Below are 10,849 nucleotides of genomic sequence, written 5' to 3'. Positions count from 1 at the left end.
CGCCCAGTTTCTGGTGGACTGGGAGGGATATGGGCCAGAGGAGCGTACCTGGGTGCCTCGGCGGGACATATTGGACCCTAGTCTCATTTCTGACTTTCGCCGGCTCCATCCCGAGGCACCCGGGTGATCGGCTGGTGCCGCTCGTCGGGAGGGGGCACTGTAGTACAAGGACAAACATCGCTTGGTGGTGTGCAACAAAGATGGAGTTTGTGATGTGCGCCCACAACACGCCCAGTTTCTGGTGGACTGGGAGGGATATGGGCCAGAGGAGCGTACCTGGGTGCCTCGGCGGGACATATTGGACCCTAGTCTCATTTCTGACTTTCGCCGGCTCCATCCCGAGGCACCCGGGTGATCGGCTGGTGCCGCTCGTCGGGAGGGGGCACTGTAGTACAAGGACAAACATCGCTTGGTGGTGTGCAACAAAGATGGAGTTCGTGATGTGCGCCCACAACACGCCCACAACACCCTCCTCTGCTCCTCCACTGGCCCCCCCCCGCCCCGTCTCATTGATGGACAACCGGCTTACACGGTCAACAGGATCATCAACTCCCGGAAGGTGGGTAGGGGTATCCAGTTTCTGGTGGACTGGGAGGGATATGGGCCAGAGGAGCGTACCTGGGTGCCTCGGCGGGACATATTGGACCCTAGTCTCATTTCTGACTTTCGCCGGCTCCATCCCGAGGCACCCGGGTGATCGGCTGGTGCCGCTCGTCGGGAGGGGGCACTGTAGTACAAGGACAAACATCGCTTGGTGGTGTGCAACAAAGATGGAGTTCGTGATGTGCGCCCACAACACGCCCAGTTTCTGGTGGACTGGGAGGGATATGGGCCAGAGGAGCGTACCTGGGTGCCTCGGCGGGACATATTGGACCCTAGTCTCATTTCTGACTTTCGCCGGCTCCATCCCGAGGCACCCGGGTGATCGGCTGGTGCCGCTCGTCGGGAGGGGGCACTGTAGTACAAGGACAAACATCGCTTGGTGGTGTGCAACAAAGATGGAGTTCGTGATGTGCGCCCACAACACGCCCACAACACCCTCCTCTGCTCCTCCACTGGCCCCCCCCCGCCCCGTCTCATTGATGGACAACCGGCTTACACGGTCAACAGGATCATCAACTCCCGGAAGGTGGGTAGGGGTATCCAGTTTCTGGTGGACTGGGAGGGATATGGGCCAGAGGAGCGTACCTGGGTGCCTCGGCGGGACATATTGGACCCTGGTCTCATTTCTGACTTTCGCCGGCTCCATCCCGAGGCACCCGGGTGATCGGCTGGTGCCGCTCGTCGGGAGGGGGCACTGTCACCAGGGGAGTTCCGACTCAACAACTCCACCTACTGGTGACTGGATTCTGTGGACTAATTGCTTATGCCTGTCACCTGTTGTATGTTTGTATGTGGCTATTTAGGTGTGTCCCTTTTCCCTGTTCCCTTGTTAGTCGATCACTTGTGTTACCCTTTGGAAAGCTGCAGATTCCTGTTGTATGTATTACCGCTCATGTATCCGATACCCGGAACGTTATTTGAACCTTGACTTTGTTTGCGTGTTTGAAACCCTGTACCTTCTTTGGAGCCCTTGCTCAAACTTTACTTTTCGTGTGCTTTGTTCTAAACCCAGTTTCATAGTTAATAGTTACGTACGTGCTGAGCCCTACTGCTCTCCTTTATGTTTGTCCCGTTTGGAAAGTTTATGTTTGAACCTGCGCACTATTGCTCTAAGTAAAGAGAACCTTTATTTTATCATATCTCCGTCTCGTTGATTACATTACACCGCACCTGGACCCGACACAGTTGTACACACACAGAACTTTTATAGAAACGTAACAAATTTCATCTGGCAACCCTGCTCCCGAGTCCGATTGTGACGTTTATGGAATGTAGCCAATCAAGAAGCGAGCTGACTTCTTATCGTTCTTCGGCACTTTATATGCCCTGTCGTACATAGCTGCCTCGTACAGGTCAGTCAGGGTAGGCCTACTACGTTACATCACGTTTGATCACGTGAGATTTCTGGTTTGGGGAACGAGACTAGACTGTCGTAACGACAGATCTTTATGTATGTGGGGTGCTGAATTGGGAATATCGGCGCAAACCACTAGGGATGCTCCGATCTGGATTTTTGGGGCCGATACCGATCACCGATGTTTTTCCTCAAGATCAACCGATACCGATACCGATTTTTTTTTTAATACATAACTGTAGGCCTACTGACTGGATAGCCTACATATTTTTTGCTTTTTAGACAAAAGTTTTGATCCATTAGGCACCAAGCAAACGCAGACCCATTTTTATGGCATAGTAAAAGTCTGGCCTATCACCCAGTTAGGGCCTGAAGCCCAAGTCAGTGATATGGCTGTATAAAAGACATCATAAACGTGGCCTTCATGGTTTACATACTGTTACGTCCTCCTATGTTTTCTGTTCAGTTATTTGTCTTCCCCAGGGGAAAAAAAAAAAGATCGGTTTTTGCGATCGGCCATTTTTGCCGATCACCGATCGAGTCATTTGGAGTGAAATCGGCCGATTTAAATCGGTGGCCGATAAATCGGAGCATCCCTACAAACCACACACAATACGATCAAGGCTGTTCAATCCATGATTTTTTATCTTCATGTGTGGGGGTCTTTCTCAGATAAAACATCTGTTTAGATTTAGAAAATCCTTATATGTGTACCAGGCTTTACCAGAAGTGCAAATAGTGATGTAAAAACATGACAATGATAGTGATAGGTACAGTATGGCAAGGACGGTAGTTTAGAGGTATATACAGTTATGAGCAGAGGTGTCAAAAGTATTCACATTCATTACTCAAGTAGAAGTATAGATACTATGGTTTAAAAAGACTTCTGTAGAAGTTGAAGTATCAACTCAAGCTTTTTACTCAAGTAAAAGTATAAAAGTACTGGTTTCAAAACTACTTAAAGTATAAAAGTAATGTAAGGGGGAAAAAATGCCATAAAGGACAAAAGCTTAGGCCACGCCACAGGGGCCTATAGTGCACTACCCCACCTCCCCCCAAAAAAACATTTTTCTAAAGGCCATAATGACTTATGTTATTATTAAAATGTTAATGTTGAAAAATTTGGGATGCACTTGTTTCAGACGCATTTATGCCCATTGAAAATGAACACATTTTAGTACAATGCAAATACATTAAAGAACCATATATGTGTACTACTGAGCATTAACATGTGAACACGGAAGATATGATGACTAGTTGCCTAAGTATTGTAATGGTGCAAAAAGTCAAACGTCAAAAGTCAAAAGTCAATAGCCTTTATTGGAACTGTGAGGGCAAAACCATACAAACCATAACAAAGTAGTGATTCAATATTTCCTGAAAAAACACACACATACACACAATCTACATCAGCATCAGAGTTACCAATAAGCTTTGTTCAGCCGCAAAAGCAGCAGGTTCTCAAAGTTCTTTGAGCCAATGCATGCTCTTTTTGGCCTGAAGATCAGCCCTGCGACACTAAACAGTCTTTCACAGGCTGCTGAGGCAGGGAGTCCCGTATTAAGTTTGAGTGATAGCTGGCACACAGCTGGGAAGGTCTTCAGTACCTCAGTGTCTCCTGGGCACCCCAGGTACGCATCCAACTGCTGGGACGTTTCAAGAGGGCCGGTCTTCTTCAAGGAGGAAAAGAAGTCCTCTTCCTCAGGCGATTGGGAGCCCTCACTGAAGTGTTTCTCGGCCTGACAGTCCAAGTGGCTTCTGATATAGTGAAGGCCTGTGGAATAAAAAACTAAAATCATGACAATTTAGACTATATGGCAGTATTGTAACTGTGTATAGTGGATAGTGTTGTGTGTGTGTGTGTGTGTCATTCAATGTAATTTCAAACTAATTTCACTGTCTTCATAGAAATTACACATATTAAGCGGAAGTGAGAAACTTACCAAGTTTGAGGATATTTTCGTCACTTGTCCAACAGGTCTTAAATTTGGGAACTAGAATGGCTGCGGCTATCAGTTCTGGATCTGCAAGCATCTCTCCGAAGCGTTTCTCAAGGCCTGAAAGAAGTGCAGCAATCAAAGGCTCACAGAACTTGGAGGCGACTTGAAGGTGCTGTAGCTTGGTCCTTAGCAGAGTTATGGTGGGGACCAACCATCCCATCTGCACACTGGTTTCTCCCTGAATAACATCCAGTGCCTTTGCAACTGGGCTCATTGTCTTCGCATATTCTGCAAGAAATGCAAGTTCCACTGGAGTAAACCTGTACAAAGAAGAAGAGAAAAACACAACATGGAACATTAAGTCTACTTGATGTAGCACCTTCAACTGGAGGAACTGATCATTAAAAAGTAAAAATATTGTCATCTGAGACTTTTAGAAATGAAGTTGTGTTGCTACAAATCACATTCATAGTAAATATGGGGACTGCATATTGGCATAGTGCATACGTGTTCTACAGTATTCCAAGTATAAAACTGTGACTTAATCTATTGTTAATCACTTCATTAACTGTAAGGCAGAAAAACAAGCACTTACTTGGGTGTATCTAGTTCACTGCAGACAGCTGCAAGGGCTCCCTCACCTTGTTCTCGTGTTATTCTCACTATTCTTTCTACGGCTGAGAAGAGTGAATTCCACCTTGTAGCAACAGGCCTTACGAGTTGGAGTTTGCAGTGGTCTTCAATTACTTCAGATGCGGTGGTTGATCTTGAACTTTTATTCCACAGGCTAGAGCATTTGGCAAATGTGGACCTTGACACGCGCTTGTACAGTGGGTTGACCTCTGCTTTTGAAGCATCAACTGTGGACACTAAATTGAGGAGGTGGCAGGCGCAGCGATGGTGCTTGGGTAGCTGGTATTCTAAGTAGTCATCTTCTTCCAACAGGGCTCCGGCATCAACAAATTCAACACCCTCAAGGCTTTCCTCTTCTTCATCGTTATCATCATTTTGGCCACCATCATCCTCTTCTCCATCACCCTCTCCTACAGGTTCAGCATTGTTGTTCTCGTCAGTCTGCCCATAAACTCTGAAGGCTTTCAGGAAGTTTGATCCGTTGTCAGTTGTAGTGCGAACGATCTTCTCTCTGACATTGAATTCTGTGTGAATATCATTTAGGGCACCAGCCAGGGCAGAAAAGGTATGTGACCCTTTAAGTTGCTGGCATGCCAGGGCAGCACAGGATCTCTGCATGGTCTGGGGGTTAAACCAGTGCGCAGTGACACCAATGAAACCGCGACTGTGTGCCGGAGTCCTTTGTGACTTTGTTAACAACAGTATTACGCGTCATGACATTTGTATTTGGCTGAAGATGTTGCACAAGCTCAATGAAGCCCTGTTGCTGAACAATGTGTGGTGGGTGCAAGCCTTGGACAATGAATTTGAGGACTACTTCATCCACACTTGCCTGGGACACTCTTCGAGCCTCCCACAGCTTGGTTTGTTTGGAGGGTGGGGTCAAAGAACCTTCAGTGGATGACTTCCTTTTGAGGGCTGTTGAAGAAAGTTGCGTGTACCTCTCTAGACGAGTGGGGTGTTTCTTCTGTGGAGAAAATGAATGCACAGGCACAGATTGAGATTCATATTATTTCTCTCAAACCACAAGCTGAGACTATCTAGGACTTCCGCTGTATTAAATGTCACGCTGGAAGTTCATGAATGGAGGTCAGACTACAAGTTAGGGAGCAGTTTCACTGGTCTATGCAATTATGTTGAGCAGACCAGAATATTGCCACTTAAAGCTGTTTTAGGACCACAAGCAGCTGCTGGCATGACTGAAAAGTAACATTATTGTTAATGGCACACACCGCGCACATTTCTTCTCCCGTGGGAACATAATTAACTCTTTACAGCAACAAACACGGTAAAACTCCGACCTCAACACATGAAGGATTACAAATGAAACATTGAATCATAACCTACTGCAAGCAAACCATGGCATGTTCTTAGCCATAGCAAACATTGCAAATTTACCATTAGTACGTTACTAGGTTACTACAAAATGTCGACTGATAATAACAAACTTTCAGCTTACCTCAATATGCTTTTTCAAATTAGACGGTGAGTTTTTGAAGGCCATTAGCTCGTGGTACTTGGGTGCGCAGAGCTTGCAGCGCATTCCAAAGGAGTTGTTTTTGCATCCAACCATTTCAAAAAATTCTTCCAGGTACGGCCAGGGATGGAGAAGGGTTGGCTGATCTTCCTGGCTATCAACCTGGTTGATGCTGGTGCTTGGTTGGGACATTTCGCTGTTATTTTGAGTGTCTGGCACGGTCACGGACATCTTTGGCTACATACATCTGCTTTCCTTGCTGGAGTGTGATTTGTGTCATGTGCAGCAGATGGAATGCATCTCGTACAAACCAATAGGGTGTCGGAATGGTATAATGTTTATACTTCTTTTTTTGTGTGTTTTTTTTAACGATGAAAAGCTGTAATGAAAACAAGCTGAAATGAAATAGGAGTAACGAGGCTATTTTTAAAATGTAAGGAGTAGAAAGTACAGATAATTGCGTGAAAATGTAAGGAGTAGAAGTAAAAAGTCGGCTGAAAAATAATTACTCCAGTAAAGTATAGATACCCAAAATGTCTTTTGTACACAAAAAGTAAGGTAACTAAGTATTTGTACTTCGTTACTTGACACCTCTGGTTATGAGCTATATACAGTAAAGGTATATGTACAGTATGTAATGTACAGATGTATAAAATAGGCTATATCAAAGAGGTATGTGCAATGTGCAATAATACGGTATCTGCAAAGGTAATATTGTAAAAAAGTGGTAGTGCAAAGGGTAAAGAGTTATCACATTGACCAGGGCTGTGCAACCAGCAGTAGTGCAAAGGCTAAATAGGATTGTTCACGATGTCCGGGGGGGATACTGAGAGTCATTGTACCCCAGGGTGTGGTGGAGGTGGGGTGGGGATACTAGTCAATGTACCCCATGTCGGGGGGGATTGTTCAGCGGAGAGTGTGGAGATTGTTTATCAGAGTGACAGCTCTGTGAAAGATGCTGTTCTGTAGCCTGCTGGTATGGGACCTGAGCAGTGGCGGACTCAGGCTGTTTGAAGGGCAGGGGCGAAAAGAAAAAAAGGGCACCTACTGCACAACATGGGACCCCATCAGTGCACATGGTCAAGTTTAGACCATTGGAAAGGCAGCCAATAGGGCACATCCTCTAATTTTGCCACTCAAAAGGGCTCTTTAGTGCGATGTTTTTCAACTGTGGGGGCACATGGTCAAGTTTAGACCATTGAAGGGGCACCGATAGGGCACGCCCTCTCATTTTCGCCACTCAAAAGGGCATTTTTGCCACTCAAAAGGGCACTTAAGCGAGACGTTTTTCAACCGTGGGGGCACCAGGAGGGGCCGTCGCCCCCCCTGCCCCCCCCCCCCCCCCCCCCCCCCCCTTGAGTCCGCCAGTGGACCTGAGGATCTTGTACTTTCTGAGTCTCTTGATGGTAGGGAATCAAACAGACTGTGGCTGGGATGTGAGGTATCCTTGATGATGCCTGCCGCCCTCCGCCAACACTGGACTGCCTGAAGGGACTCAATGGTAGGGAGTTTGGTGCCAATGATACGCTAGGCAGTATTCACCACCCATTGCAGGGCCTTCCGGTCAGACACAGTGCAGTTGCCGTACCACACTGTGATGCAGTAGGTTAGGATGCTCTCCATGATCAGCGGTAGAAGTTGGTCAGGATCCTGGAAGACAGCTGGGCTTTCTTCAATCTCCTCAGGAGGTAAAGGCGCTGCTGCACCTTTTTGACCAAGGAAGAGGAGTTGAGGGTCCAAGAGAGGTCCTTGGATGAGTTTTCCTGAAGTCCACAATGATCTCCTTGGTCTTACTGGTGTTGAGGCCCAGATTGTTGTCAGCCCACCACACACAAGACAAGAGACAAATTGAGCAATCAATTTGCCTTGAATTAGGGGTGGGCATCGACGATCGATAATTGATCGATAAGGATCTTGGTCGATCACAAAATAAAACATTTGGTCGATCACAAAATTTTTTTTTTTTTTTTTTTTTTGTGATCGACCAAATTTTTTATTTTGTGATCGACCAAGATCCTTATCGATCAATTATCGATCGTCGATGCCCACCCCTACCTTGAATAGACCAAAATGCTATGGTTAATGCAGACAGCGTTCTGAAATGTGTAAAAGATGTGTTCTAGGCTTCAATAAAGCATTCTGTTGCACAGTGGCTATTTTATACAGGTGGGGGACTGGAGTGAGACAAATCTTACATTAGTAATCGATCCCCTGAAATAATGGTTGCACCTGTTGTAATGTCCAACAGAGGGAGCCATTGACATGACTTGTAACGCTTGTAATCACAACACAAATCGCCACCCTCATGAGGTTATTCTAGATATCAGCCTCTTGACCCATCCATCAGAGAGGAAAGATGGATTGAATGTGGAGAACTGACAGTGAAGGTCCATTTAAAAAAATATCTCTCTCTAGCCAGAAGTGCAAATAGTGCATATATACAGTATATATATATATATATATATATATATATATATATATATATATATATATATATATATATATATATATATATATAGAGAGAGAGAGAGAGAGAGAGAGAGAGAGAGAGAGAGAGATAGATAGATAGATAGATAGATAGATAGATAGATAGATAGATAGATAGATAATACAAAGTACTGAGGGGGGGGGGGTACTCCTGTTTGAATCATCGCAAAGACATATTCCCCTGCTGACGTGGGAGGAGTTCCCCTGGTGAATGTGAGTCACCGTTGCAGAATATATCACAACATTAACATTTTTTATAGCATTTTATTTCCTTTGACATGGAATCATTTTGACGCTGATGTGAAATCTAGGTTACTTGCAGAGGATCCCTAAATTACCTATAGATAGATTCCAACCCATTCCGATCTATATGCATCCTATTGAATCCCTAGGGACGATGTGAAAAGTGCAGATCTTACATTATTTATCAACAACGTTTCTGTACCCATATACAGCTAGGCTTTGTGTATATTGATCATGATTCATGATCAAGAAACGATCAAAATGAATTGGCGCGGCTGTAAACGAACCCCCTTATTAAGAAGAATTTACGAATTCTCTTATATCCTGGGAGAATATGTTTCGACGAAGGGAAATATTGTTACATCGTAGTTGTTGCTATAATACTGTCTTCTTTATTGAAGTTGGGCAGAGGTTACCGAGATTTCTAAATTGCGGATGTCCCTGACCAATTCAAGCGTCCTTTTGCTCAACGAGGTCAGTTCAATATATTTTTTCTTAATTAAGGGGCTTTTGGGCGATTTGCTACGGAGGAAAATACAACTAACATAACCATATTGTAGTGAAGCAATAACGAGGCTATACAGTTACTGTACATTGTATATTTTACACCCAAAAAGGGGCGAACAGCTGTAAATCTGTAATTGCATCGTGTGAGCACAGTCATTTTGTTCGATAATGTCACATGGGGAATCTTATTTCTACAATATTTCACCCATATACGAGTCATTTAATTTCACACACAAGGGACCAGGCTCATGCACACCAGGCTGTTTTTGACGCACTTATCTATCTATCTATCTGTCTGTCTGTCTGTCTGTCTGTCTGTCTGTCTGTCTGGTCTATCTATGCCTGATGTGTATTTTAAGAAGGAAATACAGTTCTTCTATCTTGCCACATTTTCTACAGCAGTGATGGAAAGTGGAACATGTAAACTTTTCTGAACAGGTACTCTGACTACAGTATCTCTTAACAAATATTGGTTGAGTACTTCATCTGGGGGTAGCACTTCTTTCATCATGTTTAATCCTTACTGGTTGGGTCCCATCATACATTAAAGTCAGACCCAGTAGTAATTATGTTACACCTGTTTTCAGCATACACATTTTCGATGATTAGAAAATAAGCGCAATGGACATAAGTGAGTGCTTTAAAACAATCATTTGGGCTACTTGAGTGGCCTCACTTGCTCCAATAGGCTTCTATATTTAATGGCATGATGTGCCAGGAAAATGTTTCTATCTTGGCAATAAATCACCTCTAAAATTATTTAACGATCACACAGAGGTCACTTAGGTCACACAGAGGTGTCTGGTGTGACATGGATACATGTTTCCATTAGTTACACTTGTTCTCATTAGACTGTACATTACCATTTGAAAAAGGATTGTGCCTATTTCCGTTTATTTAAATAACATATTCGCTACACTCTGGCACCCCTTAACCCACAGCCTCTCTGAGCCCACTCCTTTCCTCTCTGACTAGGCATTTTAACCGAGCCAACAACACAAGCTGTACCTGCATTTCTCAGTGTAATCTATTGTACGTCTTGCTGAAAGAAGTTTGGCAGCAGGCAGGTGTCATCTCCCTCCACTCAAAAGTCAAAACGCAGCACCCCTAGTGCCTGAGAATAGCAGCCTCATCCATAATGCACAAGTACCAGTTCTGCCCACAGAAGCAGTTCATGGGACCGACTGACAGACATCTGCACTCCATGTTTGGGTACAGTTCATAGGGCTGCCAGCCCTCAGTCAAGGAGTCAGCCAGCCCTTTCTCGACACAAAACATTGTGGAGTTTAGCTTTCAAGCCTTATTTCATGTTTTATTCACATCCACTGCTCATACAGAATTCGAATTGATGTCCCCACCCCCCTCCCTCTCTCTGTCTGTCTGTATCTTTCTCTTTCTCACTCTCCCTCTCTCTCTCTCTCTCTCTCTCTCTCTCTCTCTCTCTCTCTCTCTCTCTCTCTCTCTCTCTCTCTCTCTCTCTTCTCTCTCTCTCTCTCTCTCTCTCTCTCTCTCTTTCTCACTCCCTCTCTCTCTCTCCCCTTTGTGCCTGTTTGCTGCAACCTGTCCTATTAATTATTAATCTTAACATCACAGGAAATGTTGATG

The sequence above is a fragment of the Nansenia antarctica genome, assembly GCF_963989245.1.
Source record: "Nansenia antarctica genome assembly, chromosome: 6".
Lineage (NCBI taxonomy): Eukaryota > Metazoa > Chordata > Actinopteri > Argentiniformes > Microstomatidae > Nansenia > Nansenia antarctica.
Note: the sequence above shows the minus strand (reverse complement) of the source record.